The 26,236-nt window shown below is 42.7% G+C and overlaps 1 long non-coding RNA gene and 1 pseudogene across 1 annotated transcript; both read right to left on the bottom strand.

Annotated features, from left to right (window-relative positions):
- Positions 1-729: 729 nt before the first annotated feature.
- On the bottom strand, positions 730-4,964 carry LOC115143920 (speckle targeted PIP5K1A-regulated poly(A) polymerase-like; annotated as a pseudogene).
- Positions 4,965-11,823: 6,859 nt separating this feature from the next.
- On the bottom strand, positions 11,824-19,842 carry LOC135561197 (uncharacterized). The gene is made up of 7 exons (XR_010459280.1): positions 18,336-19,842; positions 15,832-16,487; positions 14,217-14,402; positions 13,913-14,004; positions 12,233-12,369; positions 12,031-12,134; positions 11,824-11,926 (listed from the first exon to the last, which is right to left on the bottom strand). It is a non-coding gene; the product is annotated as an uncharacterized LOC135561197 (long non-coding RNA).
- Between the last annotated feature and the right edge of the window lie 6,394 nt (positions 19,843-26,236).

The raw sequence follows: 26,236 nt of genomic DNA, 5'->3' as shown, positions 1-26,236 counted from the left end.
ATGAAATGCACAATGTTAATCTGAGCATGGGGTTGTGAGCTATCTCTGCTTCCCTTGAGCTATGGCTCCTGGTTCGCTAATAAAGCAGTGTGACTGCCTGAGTAATTGCAGTCGTTTCTCTCAGTCATATGAGCAGAAAGGACTATCTGGACTAGACCAGCAAACACAGGTCTCCTGGCAGCAAGCACACAAGACAGAGATCATGATTCAGACCGGTGTCTACCAGGCTGTTTCAATGGTGGACAGAGGGTCATTGACACATGCACCATGTCATTCAGACCTGAGTAACATAAACAGGCAAGCCCTCCTGGAGACTTAATGTTGATAGCCTACCATTGTGACTTATGGACATGGGCGCTTCTATAATAGTAAAACATTGGACATATTCCGTGGCACAAATTCAAACTGCAAAAGTTGGCTTATGAAAAAAAAGATCAAAGTTGTCCTATTGCTTGATAAATATTTTGTTCATTTAATACCAACTGTTGAGAACTGTTAACAATAGCTTCAGTTAATGGTGGTTGTGGGCAGAGGCAATATCCACTACTTACATTAAATTCCCTTAATAAATAATCAGAAGGGGATCATACTCTAAAACAGAGGTCAAATCAAACAAATCACTGAAACAATACAAAGGAGTGCACTTCTGCAGGGCACTTGAAATAAAACATGCCAGCCCTACTCTAAGATCTAAAAATAACTAACTGAACAGCATGACAGCATACAATCAATATTTACAATATGTTTTATTGCTTTATAAATACAAGCTCTTTCATTACAATTCAGAGCTTTCTTGGTCGGATCGGTTTTCAATCAGAGACATCAATTTCCTAACGTTTTACCAAACAAAAATCTCTCATATGAAAAAAAAAAAAAAAGAATCGAAAAAGAAAAATGTGATTATCACAACACACAATCTATTTACAAAACAGTACGACATCTGCCATCTACCCAGTCTTCCCCATCAGTGTGTCAGCCATCTTGGGCAGGAACATTTCTAGGAAGTGAAAGAAGTCCTGGTACAGTCCGACGCCATCAGCAGAGGGGCGAAACATGATCACGGCCTTGGTGCTCTCTGTGCCGCCCACCACCTGGGCCTGAACCTGTAACTCCAGTGGCTCCTTGTCCACTATGTGCTGGGTCTCCAGCTCCACACTGCTGCCCTCTGGCCTGGAGTCCATGTTCATCGCCCCTTTAAACAGCTCCCACCTCACCTCCCGCCGGCCCGCTCACACCCTGTGCCTCTGGACATCGCTCCAGGGTGAGGACCCGGGGTGATTCCCACTGTAACTGTCCAGCCTGGGCCTCATGTCCTGCAGGGACATGGAGGCATCGCTGCTCTCAGAGGACAGCAGCGCTCTCTTGGCTCCCGGTGTGGCCTTGCTCTGGGGGCTGCAGTCACTGCTTGAGGAGGCACAGCGGTTGGCGTACTCACCGTGTTTGTTGTTGATTTGCTGTATCCATTCCCTCAGCTGCAGTGCTTTGCTGCTGTGTTAATCGGGTTGCACTTGAGCACTCCCTGAAACAGCCCCTCCACAGCAGAGCACACCCTCGAGCAGGCGGAAGCCGTCCCCGGGGGAGTGCAGATGTCTGCAGACCTCCTCGGGGAGCGAAGAAGCCTTGAAGGGGATGCTGATGGCTAGTGCCTGCTCCGCCCCCTGGAGGTGAGGACCCTCGTCCCAGGGGATGCTGATGGCTAGTGCCTGCTCCGCCCCCTTGAGGCGAAAAGGCGCACCAGGACCCACACCTTGCCTTTGGTGGACTTGGGCTCGTACCGCAGGCTGCAGCAGTGCTTCTCTGCCTCCTGGCACACCCTCTGAAAGCTCCTCTGGCTGCGCTCCGTTAGGTTGACCGCCACATTGTGGCTCAGCTCGAAGGGGTCCAGCACATTGAAGGGGCCAAGCTTAGGGTCTGAAGTCCTCTCCTGCGCCATTGCCTCCCATTCCCGCTTTACCTTGTCTCGTTTAAGAAAGCTGGTGACGGGGAGTGAACAGCCCTCCCTGATGGTGCTGACAGAGCTGGCAAAGACAAACTGGGCATAGAAGGAGAAGTTCGACAGTAGGGAATCTACAGAGAAAAACAAAGGAAAACAAAGCTTCAAGGTATTGATCAGCCCAAAATGAATAAATGATGTGAAAACAACTGAGGGTGTTATACCGAAGATGTACTTAGAGACAGTTAGGTCAAATGAGGACAGATTTAATTGATAATCTGTAAATAATCTGTAAATAACACATCCAACTTCACCATTCCCTAATTGGTATAAAAACGGATTTAATATTGTACCTGCCAATACCACTAAGCTATTTTAATTACTTTTATGAAGAGTGCCTTACTTTTCCATCTTTGTTTTTCTCTAAACCAAATAGCACCTTCAATTCTACTACTGATATCCTGACTTTCTCTCGTAATGCTGCCCATCCTTTTCTTCTGCATGTTTTGGATGTATTTTCCATGCAATTTTTGGCAGAAATTGCCCAGATCCTGGGTGTTCTTACTGGAGGGCACAGCAATGGGCTTACTGGGGAAGGTGCAGTTCCAGTCTTCAATAACATACTCTTCCTCCTCGCCTTAGAGGAGCAGAGAAGTACAGTGAAAAAAACACATCATCATTTAATTCACTAGGCACAAAACTATACACATCCTCATGTTAAACCTATTTTCTGCCTTATAGGCGACTGCATGGGTTAATATAGGGTACAACATGGACTACATAAATACTAGTCCTGACAGTAATATAAGTCCTGTACATGCTGAATAGAAATGTCTTGAGAGGAGATGTGTGTTATCAGCATGCATGTGATATTTGTGTTGAGCTTGAAAGCGCCCTTCTGATGACCAGGTGGCGAATCGCATCTCTGCATGTCTGGCAGACATATCCGTGTGGATGACGGATCACCACCTCAAGCTGAACCTCGGCAAGACGGAGCTGCTCTTCCTCCCGGGGAAGGACTGCCCGTTCCATGATCTCGCCATCACGGTTGACAACTCCATTGTGTCCTCCTCCCAGAGCGCTAAGAACCTTGGCGTGATCCTGGACAACACCCTGTCGTTCTCAACTAACATCAAGGCGGTGGCCCGTTCCTGTAGGTTCATGCTCTACAACATCCGCAGAGTACGACCCTGCCTCACACAGGAAGCGGCGCAGGTCCTAATCCAGGCACTTGTCATCTCCCGTCTGGATTACTGCAACTCGCTGTTGGCTGGGCTCCCTGCCTGTGCCATTAAACCCCTACAACTCATCCAGAACGCCGCAGCCCGTCTGGTGTTCAACCTTCCCAAGTTCTCTCACGTCACCCCGCTCCTCCGCTCCCTCCACTGGCTTCCAGTTGAAGCTCGCATCCGCTACAAGACCATGGTGCTTGCCTACGGAGCTGTGAGGGGAACGGCACCTCAGTACCTCCAGGCTCTGATCAGGCCCTACACCCAAACAAGGGCACTGCGTTCATCCACCTCTGGCCTGCTCGCCTCCCTACCACTGAGGAAGTACAGTTCCCGCTCAGCCCAGTCAAAACTGTTCGCTGCTCTGGCCCCCAATGGTGGAACAAACTCCCTCACGACGCCAGGACAGCGGAGTCAATCACCACCTTCCGGAGACACCTGAAACCCCACCTCTTTAAGGAATACCTAGGATAGGATAAAGTAATCCCTCTCACCCCCCCTCCCCCTGAAAAGATTTAGATGCACTACTGTTCCACTGGAGGTCATAAGGTGAATGCACCAATTTGTAAGTCGCTCTGGATAAGAGCGTCTGCTAAATGACTTAAATGTAAATGTAAATGTAAGTACCTGTGTGGGGAGAACAGGAGGGTCACACTTCTGCAGATAGATCACCAGCAGGGTCAAAGCACAGTTATTCAGCAAGGGTCCCGCACCACTGTGATGACCTATGGGAGAAACACCATAGAGAGAGAACCGTCATTCCTCTGTGACACAGAGCAGCACAATACCGTATCGTCTGTTGACAAAAAGGTTAAAGAAAGGCAGCAAGGTTCTGCTGCCCCCTACTGAATACAGTTTAAAATGGTATGAAATCTAAGACGTTAGTCTCTCATAGAGGATGCTGTGAAGATCACTCACCGGCCAGTGTGGGAGCAAGCGGTACATATAGGGACAAACATAATACTGTAGAGCAAAGGTGTACATTAGACCACAAGAGAAAGAGGATACACTTAGAGTGCATTTGCCATTCTGGTAAAAACAGGAAACCAAGAAATAACAGACGTAATGGCCAAAGCCATAGAATGCATAAATGTTTAGGATCAAATGCATTGTCTATTGTAGAGGACAGGAAACCAAAGCAAGGCCATGAGAGCATAGGACAGCTGGACATACTGAGGTCAGAGGGACACACAAAGGAGGGTGTCAGCCAAATGACCAACTGATGGACTATAGACATAGTACATATATTATTTTTAGGACATGAAGAATGTTAGAAGAGACACATAGTCTACGAGTCCTAATAAGGACAGACATACCAAAGAACACACCAAGCTAAACATAAGGGGTCCATAGGATAAGATGGGCATGTATTATTTTTCGGACAAGAAGAGGTCCTGCCACCATTATAACTTAACTAAAAGCAGATATGGGCGTGAACAAGCAGGAAGCAGAGATTGAAAGATAATGGTGGCAGATGGACTGAGGGAAGTAACTTCATTTGCATGTTGGATGGACTCATATGTTGTATGTGTATAAATACAGAGCCAGTGCTCTGGAAAAGTCTGTGTTCCGCGGACCATCTAGGCTTCTGATATGTTTGTATTAAAAGCCTATATTGAATTCACAAGTTCTTGTAAGTGTTATATTTTGAAACGATTCTCCGCGACACCAGCTGCTTCTGTTTGGCCCAGTAGCGGGATGGTGTCCAGCCCTGAGCACAGCTGCAGAAAACAGGTGCACCTCACCGCCAGTCTGATGGGTGGAGGAATAGAGAGCAGGAGGGTCGGTTGGTGGTGACCCATGTTTGTGTTCATACCAGAAATACTAAGAGTTGGCCTCCCGGGTGGCGCAGTGGTCTAGGCACTGCATCGCAGTGCTAGCTGTGCCACCAGAGACTCTGGGTTCAAGTCCAGGCTCTGTCGCAGGCTCTGCGACTGGGAGGTCCATAGGTCGACACACAATTGGCCTAGCGTCATCTGGGTTAGGGAGGGTTTGGCCAGTAGGGATATCCTTGTCTCATCGTGCACTAGCGACTCCTGTGGCGGGCCGGCCGCAGTGCACGCTAACCAGGTGCACAGTGTTTTCTCCGACACATTGGCGCGGCTGGGTGGGTTAAATGCGCACTGTGTTAAGAAGCAGTGCAGCTTGGTTGGGTTGTGTATCGGAGGACGCATGACTTTCGACCTTCGTCTCTCCCGAGCCCGTACGGGAGTTGAAGCGATGAGACAAGATAGTAACTACTAACAATTGGATACCACGAAATTGGGGGGAAAAAGGGGGTAAAATTAAAAAATAAATACTAAGAGTTGTTGTTGTCTGGCTTTTCTGATTATTATCAAGTTAGGATGTAGGGCTAGGGGTCAGTCTGGGTCTGGGCCATACACAGTACAGTAGGCATAGAGATACAGTTGAAGTCGGAAGTTTACATACACTTAGGTTGGAGTCATTAAAACTAGTTTTTCAACCACAAATTTCTTGTTAAAACTTCTGAGAGGAAATCCAAACAGGAAGTGAAAAATCTGAGGTTGGTCGATTTTCAACCCAGCCCCTATTGAATTCACAGTGGGATATGGATGAAGTTGCACTTCCTAGGGCTTCCACTAGATGTCAACCGTCTTTAGAAACTTGAATGAGGCTTCTACTGTGTTGTGGGGCTAAATAAGAGCTGAATGCGTCAGGTTACTGGCAGAGAGCCAGGTCCTGGTCACGCAAAATTCACATGATAGCGACCTGCGTTCCTTTGCTTTTCTACACACAAAGGAATTCTCCGGTTGGAACTTTATTGAAGATTTATGATAACAACAACCTAAAAGATTGATTCTATACTTAGTTCTTCAACCTGTAATATAACTTTTTGAAGTTTTCGACCAACGTTCGGATGGACCAGCACGAGCGTTTGGATTTGTATACCTAAACCCTAACAAAAGTAGCTACATGGACATAAATATTGGACATTATCGAACAAATCAAGCATTTATTGTGGAACTAGGATTCCTGGGAGTGCATTCTGAGGAAGATCATCAAAGGTAAGGGAATATTTATAATGTGATTTCTGGTTTCTGTTGACTCCAACATGGTGGATCATTTTCTTTTTTTTCCTGAGTGCCGTCTCAGATTATTGCATGGTTTGCTTTTTCCGTAAATTTTTTTAAAAATCTGACACGGCGGTTGCATTAAGGAGAGGGATATCTGTAATTCCATAACTTGTATTTTCATCTACATTTATGATGAGTATTTCTGTAAAATTATGTGGCTCTCTGCAATATCACCTGATGTTTTTGGAACTAGTGAACGTAACGCGCCAATGTAAACTCAAGATTTTTTTATATAAATATGAACTTTATCAAACAAATCATACATGTATTTTGTAACATGAAGTCCTATGAGTGTCATCTGATGAAGATCCTCAAAGGTTTGTGATTAGTAGTATCTCTTTGTGCTTTTTGTGACTCCTCTCTTTGGCTGGAAAAATGGCTGTTTTTTTAAAAGTTGGTGGTCACCTAACATAGTCATTTGTGGTGCTTTCGCTGTAAAGCCTATTTGAAATCGGACACTGTGGTGGGATTAACAACAAGATTACCTTTAAAACGGTATAAAATACATGTATGTTTGAGGAATGTTAATTATGAGATTTCTGTTGTTTTGAATTTGGCGCCCTGCACTTTCACTGGCTGTTGTCATAACATCCCGTTAATGGGATTGCAGCCCTAAGTTTTAACAAACTATAGTTTTAGCAAGTCGGTTAGGACAACTACTTTGTGCATGACACAAGTAATTTTTCCAACAATTGTTTACAGATTATTTCACTGTATCACAATTCCAGTGGGTCAGAAGTTTACATACACTAAGTTGACTGTGCCTTTAAAAAAGCTTGGAAAATTCCAGAAAATTGTCATGGCTTTAGAAGCTTCTGATAATTTACATAATTTGAGTCAATTGGAGGTGTACCTGTGGATGTATTCCATGGCCTACCTTCAAACTCAGTGCCTCTTTGCTTGACATCATGGGAAAATCTGAATAAATCAGCCAAGACCTCAGAAAAAATGTGTAGACCTCCACAAGTCTGGTTCATCCCTGGGAGCAATTTCCAAACGCCTGAAGGTACTACGTTCATCTGTACAAACAATAGTACGCAAGTATAAACACCATGGGACCAAGCAGTCATCATACCGCTCAGGAAGGAGACACGTTCTGTCTCCTAGAGATGAACGTACTTTGGTGTGAAAAGTGCAAATCAATCCCAGAACAACAAAGGACAGGTACAGCTTCCTTTTTAGTCACCATGGGTGTGGAGTCTCTATACACCACCATTGAGCATGAACAAGGTTGGGCAGCTATGCACCGTTTCTTGAGTACCCGACCTGAAACTGAGATGCCTCCTACAGAATTCATTGTCTCACTGACTGAATGAACTCTTAATCATAACATCTTTATCTTTCAGGACCGTATTTCTAAACAAAGGATGTGCCATGGGAGCTTGCTACAGCCCTACAGCCCTTCCTATGCTGGTTTGTACTTGGGTATATGAGAAAATGACTTCATTTTGGATCCTTCTAATAACCATTTCTTTGACCGGATTATATGGTGGGGACGCTATATTGATGATGTTTGCCTGTTTTGGTCCGGCTCAGAAGATGAACTTAATTCCTTCCACCAATACCTTAACAGCATTAACCCTAACATCAAACTAACTATGGAGTACAGCAAGGATAACATTCATTAACCCTCACATCAAACTAACTATGGAGTACAGCAAGGATAACATTCATTAACCCTAACATCAAACTAACTATGGAGTACAGCAAGGATAACATTCATTAACCCTCACATCAAACTAACTATGGAGTACAGCAAGGCTAACATTCATTAACCCTCACATCAAACTAACTATGGAGTACAGCAAGGATAACATTCATTAACCCTCACACCAAACTAACTATGGAGTACAGCAAGGATAACATTCATTAACCCTCACATCAAACTAACTATGGAGTACAGCAAGGATAACATTCATTAACCCTAACATCAAACTAACTATGGAGAACAGCAAGGATAACATTCATTAACCCTCACATCAAACTAACTATGGAGTACAGCAAGGATAACATTCATTAACCCTCACATCAAACTAACTATGGAGTACAGCAAGGATAACATTCATTAACCCTCACATCAAACTAACTATGGAGTACAGCAAGGATAACATTCTTTTTTTTTTGGACAAACGTTGTTTGCACACAAAAATCTTTAGGAAGCCTACAGATGGGAATACCATTCTGAGGGTAGACAGCTTTCACCCCAAAAGGCTAAAATAAAACATTCCATATGGCAAATTCCAAAGAGTCCGCAGAATTTGCGATCAGGAATCAGACTACAGTGTCAAATCTGCTGAATTGGAGATTCGCTTCTTGAATCGGGGCTACAGCGTTCAAGTCCTGAAAGATGCCGGTATAAGGGCTGGATTACGTGACAGAGAGAACTTGTTGCGAAGGGAAGTGCCCCGTGATAAATCAGTGTATTTTGTTACAAAATACAGCACTGAAGCAGAGAAAATTAAAAGAATCATTCAATTCATTTGGGGAATCTTCCAGTGATATGCTACTAAGTCTTTCCTGAGCCACCAGTCAAGCTTTAAGAGATGTCCTGCTCTAAATGACAAATTCAAGACCACAAAACCCAGGGGCTCTTTTAAATGCAACCAGTGCAACCATTGCAGAAATATTGCACAAACTATTTTGTTAACACAGCTTCTAAAATGGAGTATTACGTCAAGCATTTAATTAACTGCAAAACCACTCATGTCATCCATAGATTGGAATTTGCAAGGTGTTCTACATTGGACAGACAAAGAGGCGCCTTCAAGACTGCTTAGTGGAACACCAGTACGCCAGGCAATGAAGACTACCCCATGGCAAGGCACTACAAGTCCTTACACCATGGCAACCCTGCCTACCTACAAGCTATGGGTATTGATCATGTCCCAGCCTCTATTAGAAAAGGGGACTGTCTTAAACAGTTAAACCAAAGAGAACTACAGGCCACTAAATACCCTGGTTTAAATGAAGATATGGATTTACAAACTACAGGCCACTAAATACCCTGTTTTAAATGAAGATATGGATTTACAAACTACAGGCCACTAAGTACCCTGGTTTAAATGAAGATATGGATTTACAAACTACAGGCCACTAAATACCCTGGTTTAAATGAAGATATGGATTTACAAACTACAGGCCACTAAGTACCCTGGTTTAAATGAAGATATGGATTTACAAACTACAGGCCACTAAGTACCCTGGTTTAAATGAAGATATGGATTTACAAACTACAGGCCACTAAATACCCTGGTTTAAATGAAGATATGGATTTACAAACTACAGGCCACTAAGTACCCTGGTTTAAATGAAGATATGGATTTACAAACTACAGGCCACTAAATACCCTGGTTTAAATGAAGATATGGATTTACAAACTACAGGCCACTAAGTACCCTGGTTTAAATGAAGATATGGATTTACAAACTACAGGCCACTAAATACCCTGGTTTAAATGAAGATATGGATTTCTCACCCTTCCTGTAGGGTTGTGATAGGTCCATTTGCTGTCATCTAGTGGACATTTTGCTCAATTGCCCGCAGCTACGTTTAGACTGTTCATGTTTGCTGTGTATATATTGCTTTCTTTTTCTTGACACTTCCCCCAGTCATATTTAAAGCTAGATCTACCTTTCTAGGCATTCTGATACTTCTAGCTTGGAGTTCAATTTTTAACATAGCTCCAGCATTTCACTTTTTAATGTGTATAGTCTTGCTTACTAGGTGTGTCCAATCAATTTTATAAACACTCCCTCTTCAAATTAGGGCTAATTGGAAAATCTGTTCAAAAGAGGACATTGTATTATTTCTTTGTACTCCCTGAGGAAGGCCATGCAGCCGAAACGCGGCAGACTTTTTAAAATGTTGTTTCTATTGAACATGCCATACAAATAAAGGCATTTTAATTAATTATATGAAGAGTGCCTTGGTCCTCCTTTCTTTTTGACAACAGCAAAGGACCTTGTGAAGATGTTGATGGAAACCGGTAAAAAAGTATCTCCACAGTAAAATGAGTCCTATATCGATATAACCTGAAAGGCTGCTCAGCAAGGAAGAAGCCACTGCTCCAAAACCACACAAAAAGCCAGACTACAGTTTGCAACTGCAAATTGAGACAAAGATTGTACTTTTTATAAAAATGCCCTCTGGTCTGATGAAACAAAAATAGAACTGTTTGGCCATAATGACCATTGTTATGTTTGGAGGAAAAAGGGGGAGGCTTGCAAGCTGAAGAACACCATCCCAACCGTGAAGCATGGGGGTGCTTTGCTGCAGGAGGGACTGGTGCACTTAACAAAATAGATGGCAACATGAGGAAGGAACATTGTGGATATATTGAAGCAACAGCTGAAGACATCAGTCAGGAAGTTAAAGCTTGGTCGCAAATTGGTCTTCCAAATGGACAATGACCCCAAGCATACTTCCAAAGTTGTGGCAAAATGGCTCAAGGACAACAAAGTCAAGGTATTGGAGTGGCCATAACAAAGCCCTGACCTCAACCCTACAGAACATTTGTGGGCAGAACTGAAAGTGTGTGTGAGCAAGGAGGCCTACAAATCTGACTCAGTTCCACCAGCTCTGTCAGGAGGAATTGGCCAAAATTCACCCAACTTATTGTGAGAAGCTTGTGGAAGGCTTACCCAAAACGTTTGACCCAAGTTAAACAATTTAAAGGCAATGCTATGAAATACTAATTGAGTGTATGTAAACTTCTGACCCACTGGGAATGTGATAAAAGAAATAAAAGCTGAAATAATAAATAATTCTCTCTACTATTATTCTGACATTTCACATTCTTAAAAAAAAAATATATATATATATATATAAGCTGCATATTTAGTCATCAGACCACAGAGGAGCCTCCGTTCTAACAGCAGACTGAAGGTTCCCTCCAGATTGGTGGAGAAGTACATCAGTCAGGAGATCAATACGATGGCACGGCCTCATATCTTTTTCCCATGGTGGAGAAGTACATCAGTCAGGAGGTCAATACGATGGGGCGGCCTCATTTATTTTTCCCATGGTGGAGAAGTACATCAGTCAGGAGGTCAACACGATGGCACGGCCTCATATCTTTTTCCCATGGTGGAGAAGTGCATCAGTCAGGAGGTCAATACGATGGGGCGGCCTCATTTCTTTTACCCATGGTGGAGAAGTACATCAGTCAGGAGGTCAATACGATGGGGCGGCCTCATTTCTTTTACCCACGGTGGAGATGTGCATCAGTCAGGAGGTCAATACGATGGGGCGGCCTCATTTCTTTTACCCATGGTGGAGAAGTACATCAGTCAGGAGGTCAATACGATGGCACGGCCTCATATCTTTTTCCCATGGTGGAGAAGTACATCAGTCAGGAGGTCAACACGATGGGGCGGCCTCATTTATTTTTCCCATGGTGGAGAAGTACATCAGTCAGGAGGTCAACACGATGGCACGGCCTCCTATCTTTGGTGACCTTCCCAATGCGCCTCAGATACGACCACAGCCTCTCATCTAGAAATATAAAATCATGTAAAAGGGTTATTTGGTTTAACCTTATAAAATATGAATAATACCTACTGACGATATTAATGATCCTGTTCGAGTACCTGCCATGGCAAGTCATGTCCATCAGCATGGAAAACTGGCACAACCAATTTGGTCCCATGCTTCAATTCAGGAAAGTTTCTCTAAAAGTTTATGGACAAAATGTTAATGTTAAAACTATTTTTGGAGAAAACTGCTATTCAGATGTTAAAGTCAATGCGATCTTGAATAAAAAAAGGTTAATTACTTGCACATGTGGCTACATCTTGCATGCGATGTCATACATGAAGATGAGATTGTTGTTCTTGCTCTTGTTCTCTCATCCCCCCTTCATCTCTCGCAGCAGGTACACTGCATTTGACAAATTACAGAAGAGGTACATCATTGTTTATAAACTAAATGAATCAAACACTGGAAAAAAATACTGAAAAAGATTACTGCAATCCCACCTTTCACATTTTTTCATGTTCAGGAAGTGAAGTGGGTGCTCATACTTCTAGGAAACCCCCAACACACTTGTCTCGTCCAATTTCGCTGTTTTGGGTTTGGACCTGATGGCGTTGCGCACTTGAAATCCATGGCAACCCTAAAAAATATAAAACAATTCCAAGTACAGTACAGGAATAACATACTGAGCAGTGGTACCAGGTTCAGTGCCTAATTGGATGTTGCATGAGACAACCAATAATATTACATTCAACATACACAATACCAACATACCGTCTCCAACCATCAGACCACCAATAATATTACATTCAACATACACAATACCAACATACCGTCTCCAACCATCAGACCACTGAGACCACCAATAATATTACATTCAACATACACAATACCAACATACCGTCTCCAACCATCAGACCACTGAATCAACCAAAATACCAACATCCAGCCATCAGACCACTGAGTCAACCAATAATATTACATTCAACATACACAATACCAAAATACCATCTCCAACCATAAGACCACTGAGTCAAACAGATGAAGTGGAGGGAAAACTGCATAATTTAAATATGAATTAGTGGCCAGGTTTCATATCATGAGTTCAAGATTCTAGATTTTGTTCACATTCCCTTCCAGTTGTACATAAGGTAACAATGGAAGGTATCCTTTAAGATGCAGTGCATATTACATTCAGGCATTACCCCCGTTGGTGATATGGGCTTACAAACTAATCAATGCACATCATCTTGGTTTGCAAAGTACTTTTCTCCATGTTTTGATGGCTCATAACTTGATCCAGACGACTTATTCCTTGGCATACCAAAAAGCCTGCTACCACCACTGTTCTATTGTCCTGTACAGATATCTCTAATATACCTGGATACAACTTAATAGTTTTTGGACCCCAGGAAGAGTAGCTGCTGCTTTGTAACAGATCATGGGGATCCCAATAAACAAATTTTATTTTTATTATTTTATTTCACCTTTATTAACCAGGTAGGCTAGTTGAGAACAAGTTCTCATTTACAACTGCGACCTGGCCAAGATAAAGCATAGCAGTGTGAACAGACAACAACACAGAGTTACACATGGAGTAAACAATAAACAAGTCAATAACACAGTAGAAAAAAGAGAGTCTATATTCATTGTGTGCAAAAGGCATGAGGAGGTAGGTGAATAATTATAATTTTGCAGATTAACACTGGAGTGATAAATGATCAGATGGTCATGTGCAGGTAGAGATACTGGTGTGCAAAAGAGCAGAAAAGTAAATAAATAAAAGCAGTATGGGGATGAGGTAGGTAAATGGGTGGGCTATTTACCGATGGACTATGTACAGCTGCAGCGATCGGTTAGCTGCTCAGATAGCAGATGTTTAAAGTTGGTGAGGGAGATAAAAGTCTCCAACTTCAGCGATTTTTGCAATTAGTTCCAGTCACAGGCAGCAGAGGACAGGAAGGAAAAGAGGCCAAATGAGGTGTTGGCTTTAGGGACGATCAGTGAGAAATGAAAGACTAGAAGTCTATTAGTCTGTACTATTGTTTGACAAAATTGGAACAGATGTTTCTAATACATATTTTGTGTTAATAAAAGAGGGAGACATCACAATTGATAACTTATGTTTGATGTGTTTTTTGGGGGTGATAAAACATTTAATAGGTTAAAGAAATACAACCAACCTTGGGACAGAGCGGGCACTGGGTTCCATTGGCAGTTTCTGGGGCCAGACAACGGCAACAAGTTCCGACAGGGCAGTATACAAGTCTCTTCCCTGAAGTGAATGAACAGAGTCATTTAAAGGCATTCATTACTGCATTTCATCAGAGTAGGCCATCAACACATACAGCAAATGCATCTTCACATACAAGTAGCACATGGTTTATATGACACATCTGTTTATCAAAGCAGGAATTTGGTTATGAACATTTGCAGACAAAGTAGACCTAGTATAGAATCAGATTATAACAGTGATTACTTACTGACCTATGAGGAACATTTTATGACAGGCATATGGCTCTGAGTGAAACACCACTCTCAAGCTGCAGGCTGGTTATCTGTGAGCAGTAGTGAGCAGTGAGCAGACCACTGCAGTCTGAGGCTGGCGTGGTGTGCAAGGCCAGAGCATGTACCTGACCAATGACACTGCTTCCGGCTCACACTGGCAGAGCTCTAGAAAAAATAAGAAGTTATTCATGAAAAGTTCCATAAAAAATAATTTCCCCATTGCAAATGTAAATAGTTTTCTTTGACATATCTGTGATGCGTAACGGCACAATCCGCAGTCAGGAATTCAGTTTCACCGTCATTCAGCGTCAACAACGTAGAAATCTTTGCATTTCACATAGTAAACATAACCAACAAGTGTAAGAAGTTTAGGTTTTGTGAAAAATGTAAGGGAAATAACATTGGGACTCTGGGTGCATTATAATTAGCCTTGTCCCAGCCATGACAGCCCATAGGGCAGAAGCCTTTCTCCTGTGTCATTAGTATGAGGCAACTTGATATACAAGTATACCCCTTGGACAGGTTGCTAGTGTGGGCCGACACTAACCCCAAGGCCACTGAGTTGATGGGTGCATTCTGCTTTAAATAAACAACATCAGCTGTTGTAACCTAAAACCTCAACTCACAACTTTCTCCTTCAATGATTTGACGGCAATCACTTACCGAAACTGTCCTGTTCACTTTTAATATCTGCAAAACCATGTCTTCTGAGTTGTAAAGGGGTGGCCAGCCACAATTAGTTGAGTCTCCCATGACAACAACAACTATCCCATCGACTATATCCAGTAATATATCCAGTAATTTCTTATTGTTCGGACACAGGACACAGTTACGCGACTACAATTAAGGCACAAGACATAATCAAGGGGTATTCACTGAGTAAACAAACATTAGGAACACCTTCCTAATATTGATTTGCGTGACATCAATAAAGTATCATGTATTTTACCTGGTGAATCTATACAATGGAAAGAGCAGGTATTCTTAATGTTTTGTATACTCAGTATATATCATTTGAAAATGCAAAAAAAAATTGCCTTGAACTTCTCGTGGAACAACATTTTCAAATGAACTAAAAAGGTTATGTAGAGATGAAGTTGAACATGTTTTGTTTACTGTAAGATATTACTAACAAATGCTTTATTATTTACCAAAGTCATCAAATGTCCTCAGAAGTCTACTATGGTAGACTGAGCACTTATGGCCATCTCTCCGCCTCCAGTGCCAATCAAAAGCAAACAGAAGGGTCCTATTAAATTGACCCACCTTAAGAGGAAGAGTATTGGTTAAGAGTGTGGGCCTGGTTTCAATGATTTAGCCATGGCTAAAAAAAATGACCTGGTGAAAATAAGTACGTTGTGGGTTGAAATATGTATCAGATAGACAGAGAGACAGAGAGCAAATTACATGTAGTTGTTCAGTTTAAGTGCAACTGCAAATAGTACAAATGCTTGGTTAAGGTGATGACTGTGATCTTTTGTGGGATAAACCTCTGCGAAGGCCTCAGACACTGACCATTTCACTTAACTTATGTTTGAGAAATTAGTTTATTTGTCAATTGGGCACATGATGAAACATTGTCGATGATAATTACCTGCCAGATCTTCAGGCAGCACACAATCTTTTTGTCTTTATGGGTTGCCACCACACAGTCACAGCGAACTCTTGTCTCAGCCCCACAGTCAGTGCACCTCCAAATGATCTCTGGCTCGATCCCACACATGGAGCAGATGGATTTTACTGGGGGGGGGGGACATGTTCTCCACAAGGATGTTGTGCAGCTGCTCCCTCATCTCTCTCCATGCAGCAACTGTTTCCCCTTTCCTCCTTTGAGCATTGGTAGTCTGGGTATTATTTGTAGCTGGACATTGGTCCTACCTTTGGGCTTGAGGAGGTTCCGAGACGGAGGTGCAGCACTGAGGGACAATGTGCCTCTTTTGCCTCAGAGCCTTGCCTCTCAATGGAATTTCCTTTCCCACGATAAAGATTTTTGTTTTCCCAAATTTGGACATTGTTGCACAATTCTAAAACAAAGACAGTTATGAAGAATCAGATTAAATACATATAGATGATCACAAACTCAAGGAAGGCAAGAGGCCAGAAAAGTATTGTCCACTTTCAAAAGGTATTCACCATATGTCTGTGATGTTTCACAAATCTTTTGACAAGGACTATGCAACATTTAAGGCAGGGATCATCAACTAGATTAAGCCGCGGTCCAATTTTTTCTTGAGTGCAGAGTCGGGGGGCCTGAACATAAAACAAATATTTGTAGATTGCAAATTGACTTCAAGAAGCCTAAACAGCTATAAATATTTTACTAAAATGTACATTTCCCTGCGTAGGGTTCCGTCTTTCGGATGGGACGTTAAAACGGGTGTCCTGACTCTCTGTGGTCATTCAAAATCCAATGGCACTTATTGTAAGAGTGGGGGGGGGTTTACCTCAGTGTCATGACTAAATTCCCAACCTGGCCACATTCAATCATGGTCACCTAATCATCCACCTCATTCATAATTGGCTTATATCACTCCTCACCTCTCCACCTGATAGCTGATGTGGTCGTTCTGGCACAAAAATGGCCAGGTACTACACAATGATGGTGGATGAGGTGAGTTCTACCTACTGCGCTTTGAGTATCTCAGTTGGCAGAAAAGTGCTATATTATTTATACACAATCACAAATGTCTGGGAATTTTCTTTGCAAGCTGATTTCCTGGTCTTATTAGTATTTTATGTACAACAAGAAAAATATATATAAAATTATAATACCCAAAAAATAATAATAATAACCGTTCAAAACTTTGGGGTCACTTAGAAATTTCCTTGTTTTTGAAAGAAAAGCAGATTTTTTGGTACATTCAAATAACATCAAATTGATCAGAAATACAGTGTAGACATGGTTATTGTTGTAAATGAATATTGTAGCCGGAAACGGCTGATTTTTAATGGAATATCTACATAGGCATACAGAGAGTGATTATCAGCAACCATCACTCCTGTGTTCCAATGGCATGTTGTGTTATCTAATCCAAGTTTATAATGTTAAAAGGCTAATTGATCATTAGAAAACCCTTTTGCAATTATGTTAGCACAGCTGAAAAATATAGTTCTGATTACTGGCCTTTAGACCAGTTGAATATCTGGAGCATCAGCATTTGTGGGTTCGATTACAGGCTCAAAATGGCTAGAAACAAAGAACTTTCTTCTGAAATTTGTCAGTCTATTCTTTTTCTGAGAAATCAAAGCTATTCCATGCGAGAAATTTCCAAGAAACTGAAGATCTCGTACAACGCTGTGTACTACTCCTTTCACAGAACAGTGTTAACTGGCTCTAACCAGAATAGAAAGAGGATTGGGAGTTCTCAGTTGTCATCACTCAGTAAATCATCTGTCAGTCAGCCGGAGTCTCCAGTAAAGCAAATAATGGATATTTGGAACTTCTACCAAAAATGGGGGGGCAGTGAATGAAGTGGAGAGGGTAGGACAGCCAGAAAGTCAAAGTGCAGCAGAAGAGTTAGCCACATTTTTAAGCACTCAGCATCCTTAAGCTATTGGGTGTCAGTCAGTTATTTAACAGCATATTTAGTGAATGGGCAAACTAAGGGCGTTGACATAAGTCATGACATTAGGAAAAGCATTTATGTCCAGCTAGTGTATTTGATGGGTTTTGTTTCTGTAGGTAACTTGGCTGGCTAGCCACTTTGGTAACTAGCTGGTTAGCAGCTGAGACGAAGCATGAGAGAAGGTTTTTCTGACTGAAGCATTTATACAGTATCTTCTGACAGTGACACAGTGTCACCCTGTGGACTGAAGCTGAACTTTACTACAACTTGATTTAACCCTGTTTACAATAGGCAAATGTTGAGGTGGTTGACTCTTACAGAATAGGAAAGGGGATACCTAGTCAGTTGCACAACTGAATATAGAGGTCTTATAACCTAGGTCCATTCTACAGGTAAACATGCTTGACTCATGTCTGTTATTTCCACATAGGCTATGTATCTATTTGTAAAAAAACAACCTATTATTAAATTGGTGAAATTATTGAATTGAGCTTATATTTGTATTTCTCTTTTTATTCACTTAGCTACTTACTTTTTCTATTGTTGTGTAGCGGGTTTCTTATGTACCACAGGAGAACCAAGAAATGAAGAGCGACACCACATTCTTATGTACCACAGGAGAACCAAGAAATGAAGAGCGACACCACGTTCTTATGTACCACAGGAGAACCAAGAAATGAAGAGCGACACCACGGCTGTCTTTTAGGCTTTTATGTTGATCTGCAATAGTATTGTGAAAAGACAGGACAGGAACACATCAGTCTCCAATGCACCATCTGACAAGTTGTTCTACACAGGAGCATGAAGAAAGGTAAAAACCCATATCCTGTCTCACATCCCCAATACATTGCTAGGTGATGTCAGTGTTGACAGAACCAAAATATAACAACTCATGTACAAAAACTCTGCAACATAAACAAGTTACAACGTGAAATCGCCTCTATTCCATTCACACCGTAGATGACCAAACTACATCTCCCATAATGCAAAGCAGGCACCAGTCGGCAGCTCAGCTAACCGTCTGCATCACAGAAAGGCATGCTAGCTAGCAACGGCAGCACCTTTAGCACTCTGTAAACTATAATAACAACAATACAACTCTGAAAGGTACATGTTTCAATACTCTCACACTCCCTTATAACAATCTCTACAGCATTAACCATGGGATTTATTTTTCTTTCTTCACGTTATGGACTTCTACAAAGGAGTAAACTGCAACACATACCTTACTCTCTCAGTGTTTTCTCGGACTGAGGAGAACGGGAGCAACGGGTGATACCAGGGTGTTAGTAGGTGACACAACACCCAGATGAAATAACATACATTGAATGAAACAAAACCCGAAGATGTTAACATCATTCAGCTACTGTAGCTGCCTACAGAACATCAACAGGCAGCACCAGAAGCGCAACAATTAAAAATAGACACCAAAAGTAAAGTTCCTGGCGATCATAGCGATCTGACTCCGCCCTTCTGTCTGAACTTGGAATATTCCTGTTCCCGGTTTTGGCCACTGACCCTCAACCTGGTTGTTCTGTTCTGCGTTGTGTACTATTCTAATAATTTGAAGTTTGATGGAATAAACATTTTAACTCTACTACAGTTGTATTGTCGAGAGGTTACCCTGCAACTAAGCATTTCATTGTGCTGTGTACTCCATGTATATCATGTTTACTGTTGATAATGGGATATGTAGATAGGGCGAGTCGGTCAAGGATCGATTCGCGTGCATTTCTCATATGTTTTATCTGATTATATCTTTAACTTCTATGCCCAATTGTTAGCTTACATTTTTTTATTTTTTTTATTATTAGTTTACATTTACATTTAAGTCATTTAGCAGACGCTCTTATCCAGAGCGACTTACAAATTGGTGCTTTCACCTTATGACATCCAGTGGAACAGCCACTTTACAATAGTGCATCTAGGTCTTTTAAGGGGGGAGGGGTGAGAAGGATTACTTTATCCTATCCTAGGTATTCCTTAAAGAGGTGGGGTTTCAGGTGTCTCCGGAAGGTGGTGATTGACTCCGCTGTCCTGGCGTCGTGAGGGAGTTTGTTCCACCATTGGGGGGCCAGAGCAGCGAACAGTTTTGACTGGGCTGAGCGGGAACTGTACTTCCTCAGTGGTAGGGAGGCGAGCAGGCCAGAGGTGGATGAACGCAGTGCCCTTGTTTGGGTGTAGGGCCTGATCAGAGCCTGGAGGTACTGAGGTGCCGTTCCCCTCACAGCTCCGTAGGCAAGCACCATGGTCTTGTAGCGGATGCGAGCTTCAACTAGAAGCCAGTGGAGAGAGCGGAGGAGCGGGGTGACGTGAGAGAACTTGGGAAGGTTGAACACCAGACGGGCTGCGGCGTTCTGGATGAGTTGTAGGGGTTTAATGGCACAGGCAGGGAGCCCAGCCAACAGCGAGTTGCAGTAATCCAGACGGGAGATGACAAGTGCCTGGATTAGGACCTGCGCCGCTTCCTGTGTGAGGCAGGGTCGTACTCTGCGGATGTTGTAGAGCATGAACCTACAGGAACGGGCCACCGCCTTGATGTTATTTGAGAACGACAGGGTGTTGTCCAGGATCACGCCAAGGTTCTTAGCGCTCTGGGACGAGGACACAATGGAGTTGTCAACCGTGATGGCGAGATCATGGAACGGGCAGTCCTTCCCGGGAGGAAGAGCAGCTCCGTCTTGCCGAGGTTCAGCTTGAGGTGATGATCCGTCATCCACACTGATATGTCTGCCAGACATGCAGAGATGCGATTCGCCACCTGGTCGTCAGAAGGGGGAAAGGAGAAGATTAATTGTGTGTCGTCTGCATAGCAATGATAGGAGAGACCATGTGAGGTTATGACAGAGCCAAGTGACTTGGTGTATAGCGAGAATAGGAGAGGGCCTAGAACAGAGCCCTGGGGGACACCAGTGGTGAGAGCACGTGGTGAGGAGACGGATTCTCGCCACGCCACCTGGTAGGAGCGACCTGTCAGGTAGGACGCAATCCAAGCGTGGGCCGCGCCGGAGATGCCCAACTCGGAGAGGGTGGAGAGGAGGATCTGATGGTTCACAGTATCGAAGGCAGCCGATATCCAATCGGCCCCATCCTATCCTAGACCACATTTACCCATCCCCTTTTGATACCTGGCTCTGACCAGGTAACAACCTTACCTACTCTAAATCATGACTTAGGTAAGATTAGTATATTATCCTTATGTCTGACATCATCATGAAGGAGCGCCCCCATCATTTTCCACATGTCCAACTCTCTCCCCTGTCTCCACTCAGCAACTGCTATCTTTGCCTGTCCTGGCCCCCCCCTTTCCAAAACCTCTCCTCTGCTCTCCAACCTTCAAGGTCTCTGCAGTGCGGGGGAGGGCCCCTCCGTCTGCCTTTTCCCCTATCTGTAAAATACCATGTCTCTGGGAACGTGGAAATCCCCTTAACCCAAACGTTTACTACAAAAACAAAACCTAATAATTATGATAATCCCCTCAAACTCAAATAATTTGTCTCGATGTTTCATGTTTTATTCGTGTTTCTCCAAATTGTCTCCCCAAAAATACTTCTTAGATACCCAGCCATTAGACACACAAACAACTGTGATAAACGTGCACTGTCCCTTTAACATAAAAACCTCAGCCTGCAATCCCCTCTGCGGGCCTTCCATTGTTCCCCATAATGAAAACAGATTCTAATGTTAGTATACCTTAACCTCCTGTTTAATTTCAGTGGTGTTATCTGAACAATCAAATCAAAATCAATAACCGGGAAGTACTTGTGTAAATTAATTAAAAGAACAAAATAAATCTACCTTATTTCTCAGCACTTGGTTAGAACACCACTCCCGTCTTACATCGACCACACCCGTCGCCCCGTACCTAGTGTATATCTTATCTATTACTCAGTGGCTCAATTAATGTTTAACGTAAGTATGTTCAGATGTTGATTATGTAATTCCACAATATTAGTATAGTTCAAACCTCATAATATAACTCTACACACAGAATTTTACGTTAATAGAGTTGAACACCTTTTCCAACAGTCATGCACACCCCCCAATATTCTATGATATAACTCTCATCAGCAAGCCTGCGACTTTTTCAACATTCTCACCGTTACCAGCTCCAACTGAAATACCTAATGTACCACACTCGCTTGGTCCCCGACCTCATTCATACCGATATTAGTCCCCGACTGAATATCAAGCGTATTTCATGCACGCGATTTGAGTCTCACAATCTTCATTTACGCCAGTAAGCTTCAATTTACACCATACACACACAAATCCTCATTCTCCCCAGCAAGCAGACCAGTAGGAGATGCAATAGCCCCGCCTTCTGTCCATTCTCTGTACAGCTTCTCACCCCGTCTCCTCCACTCCTTGCCCTCTCTGCCTTTATTGAATTCTAGAATGGACTTCAGCGTTCTCAACACCTTTTCTATTTCCAACGACATTTTATGTATACTACAATACTGCCAACAACCCACGCCTTTACTAAAACCCAAGTGGTACCCTTTCCCTATGGCTAAATCGGCCCCCAATTATGTCTAAAGTAAGAACTCAATTATGCACTGTGGGTCCCCTAGGGTATTACGAAGTCTAGTGTCCCCCGGATTATCACATTTTCTTCACTACCCCATGTACTTCACACACACCTATGCTTTGTTAGGACCTTAGAGAGACCCTTTCCCGAAGGCTAAATCGGTCTCAAGTCAGAGTAATCAATTTAAATATCCGTCATTCACACTTGGCCCTGCCTAATACATCACGTTCGCATCATATGGCTTTCTATTCACACTTTGGTGATCACTCGTTACCCACCACTCATACATGTAGTCCCAGACTATGCATTCATGCTTTGGTGGCCACCCGTTACCCATCATTCATACATGTAGTAAGTGTTTTCTGTTATCACCTACCAGCCAGGCATACTAGTACATCCCATACACAATGCACCATTAAGTATGGTTGATCAATAATAAAATTGCAGTTGCCAATGGAGATATAACTTTCTCGACTATTTTCCAATCTCACACATCATTGTAGTTTAAATTTAGTAACTTACATCAAACAGGTATCTCACAAAACTAAATTTGGATAACTCCAATGTGCAGAACTTTAGTTTTTCACAACAGGTGTCTGCTTACCCTTTTTAGTTGACCGGTCAGGATTTGTGAGACACACCGTCCGACGACAGTACTGGCCAATCGGCTGGCACACCAATGTCCAGCGATGTCCTTTTACCAGACCACGTCGGGGTCACCATTTGTCATATATTGTATATTTTAGTAAATATATATGTATATTTTGACCAATTGAAATATATATTCAGACTATCTGAGTATACTTAGCCCGTCACTGGTAAATACCCGTGATGAATTCCTGGAGCCACGTACTCTGCCTTATCTCAGAGCTGCTCCCTCGTATATTCAGTTTGAGAAAAAACGCATGGGTTTGTATAGAGATCAATTCGACTATTTAGTCTCGATATTGAATATTGTGCTCAGATCTTATTTCAATTATACATCAGTCATTTTGTTCCTGATTATACATTTAACACAGAAGTCATAGGTGCATACAACATAGAAAAAATGTTCCCTATTCCTGTCTACCTCCCCCGCCTTCGCTTCTGCCACTGCGTCTTTTAATCCTTTCTGCATAATAGACAGATCTCCCTCGGAAGGGAGATCTCCACTAAAATAACCTGTCTGTATCCATTTTAGTTCTATACGCTCCCAAACCTTCCTTATTTTGTTATATTGGTCTTTACTTCCTGACCTGTCCCTGATTTTTTTGTCCAAATATTCAGTAAATTTGAGTTTGACCGAACTCTCAGCCATCGCGAATCGGTTGTAAGATACACGTTAAATTAGTCCATTCGTTAAAAAATATATAAAAATAATTTTAAAAAATCCTTGTATACTTAGCCCGTCCTGGACCTTACATCCAGGATGTATTCTTGGCGCAAACAGTCGTCTTAACTCTAGTGTTTCACCCTCGTATACAAAGTTAGAGCGCAATGGTGGATAGGCATCACTGGCAGAGAAAAAAAAAAAAAAAAAAAACTTGGAATTTCGTCTAAATAGGCCTCAGGAACGATCGCAGGTGCAGGTCAAACGTATCCAAAACCCAAAACAGGGCACGCGGCAGTAATACAAAACTGGTTACCTATTAATGTTTACACACAGGACACACAGCTCCTCCGTGGAATAAAATGATTTAATTTACCTCCTTGACCGTACACAACGGGTCAACAGGACACACGGGGCACACAGCTCTTCCGTGGAATAAAATGATTTAATTTACAACAGGACACACAGGGCACACAGCTCTTCCGTGGAATAAAATGATTTAATTTACAACAGGACACACGGGGCACACAGCTCTTCCGTGGAATAAAACAAATTAAATCCATCCCCTACTGTATTATAGACAGACCGGCCGCTACCGGGTTTAATGGATAGATGTACACAATAGAAATACAAATTAAATCCATCCCCTACTGTATTATAGACAGACCGGCCGCTACCGGGTTTAATGGATAGATGTACACAATAGAAATACAAATTAAATCCATCCCCTACTGTATTATAGACAGACCGGCCGCTACCGGGTTTAATGGATAGATTTAATACCACATATCTTTACTTCACTATCGTTAACTTGTCATTCGTGTATATAAATTTAGTCAAGAATTCATACTCACTCGGTAATACTGATCAAAATTTAGGCAGACTATACGACAATATGCAAAGTTTGATTTAACAGGTTTTGCTTACCTTGTTTGTGGTGCACCGTGAGATCAGTTTCCCGAGTTGAGCAGAATTGTTGTCCTCCCCCGAATTCCTTCACCTCTGTCCTCCGTGAATCGTCCTTTCACCCTCTCGCCCCCTCACACCCAAATCAACTCACTTCGATGGATCGTTATTAAACCATCCTCTGGCTACCATTTCTGTTGATAATGGGATATGTAGATAGGGCGAGTCGGTCAAGGATCGATTCGGACAAGGTGGTCAATTATATGACAAGCGACAGGTTTATTCAGAGTAAAGATATCTGGTACAGCGTATATACGGGCCCCTCTGCTAGCTCATCAGAGACTAGCAGAAGGAACCCTGCTAACAGTGAGTACAAGCTTCATATACAGAACAGAAAGTAGGTTGATTTCTAGGAGATCGGATCTTCGGATTGGATCAGGCTGGGGTGTAGTCATCCGGCATTGGCTCAGTTGTCTGTCCGTCATCCTGCCATGCCTGTTCTTGGTCGTCACACCATGGTCAGCTGAAAAGGAGATTTGGTGTGTGCGCTATCTTCAGTCACACAATGTTCGGCTGGGAGGGAGATTATGTGTGTGTGCTAGTTTGTCTCTAAGTCTAGGCTTTCTGCCAATCTGTGGGTGTCTTATCTGGGTGTCCTCGGCAGCTATGTGTGTACTGTATGTGCGTCGTCCCTGTCTTCTGGGGTCAGTGTGTAAGAACGTATGCGTCCCTGTCCTGTCCTCAAGAGTCCGTGTGTAATGTGTGTGCGTCCCTATCTTGTCCTCGAGAGTCAGTGTGTAATGTGTGTGCGTCCCTATCTTGTCCTCGAGAGTCCGTGTGTAATGTGTGTGCGTCAGAGATATCCTGTATGGGGCCCAACCTGTTTTACTATGAAAATACGTTGTCTCAGCTATAGTAGTGTAATGTCACCTACATAAGAATTAGCAGTCCTCTACAGTACAGTGCATTTGGAAAGGAATCTCACCCCTGGACTTTTCCCACGTTTAGTTTACATTACAGCCTTAATCAAAAAAAAAATGCTCATCAATCTATACACAATACCCCATAATGACAAAGCAAAAACAGGTTTTTAGAAAATGTAGAAACTATATTTTAAAAAATTAAAAAGGAAATATGACATTTACTATGGACTTTGTTGAAGCACCTTTGGCAGTGATTGCAGCCTTGAGTCTTCTGGGTATGACGCTATAAACTTGGCACACCTGTATTTGGGGAGTTTTTTCCATTCTTCTCTGCAGATCCTCTCAAACTCTGTCAGGTTGGATGGGGAATGTCACTGCACAGCTATTTTCAGCTCTCTCCAGAGATGTTTGATCGGGTTCAAGTCCAGGGCACTGGCTGGGTCACTCAAGGAATTCACTCCTGCGTTGTCTTAGATGTGTGCTTAGGGTCGTTGTCCTGTTGGAAGGTGAACCTTCACCCTGGTCTGAGGTCCTGGACGCCCTGGAGCAGATATTCATCAAGAATCTCTCTGTACATTGCTCCATTAATCTTTCCCTGGATCCTGACTATTTTTCCAGTCCCTGCCACTGAAAAACATCTCCACAGCATGATGCTGCCACCACCATGCTTCACCGTAGGGATGGTGCCAGGTTTCCTCCAGACATGACGCTTGGCATTCAGGCCAAAGAGTTCAATCTTGGTTTCATCAGACCAGAGAATCTTG

This window comes from Oncorhynchus nerka, linkage group LG16, assembly GCF_034236695.1.
Source record: "Oncorhynchus nerka isolate Pitt River linkage group LG16, Oner_Uvic_2.0, whole genome shotgun sequence".
NCBI classification, from domain to species: domain Eukaryota; kingdom Metazoa; phylum Chordata; class Actinopteri; order Salmoniformes; family Salmonidae; genus Oncorhynchus; species Oncorhynchus nerka.
Note: the sequence above shows the minus strand (reverse complement) of the source record. Positions and strands in the feature narration are given on the sequence as shown.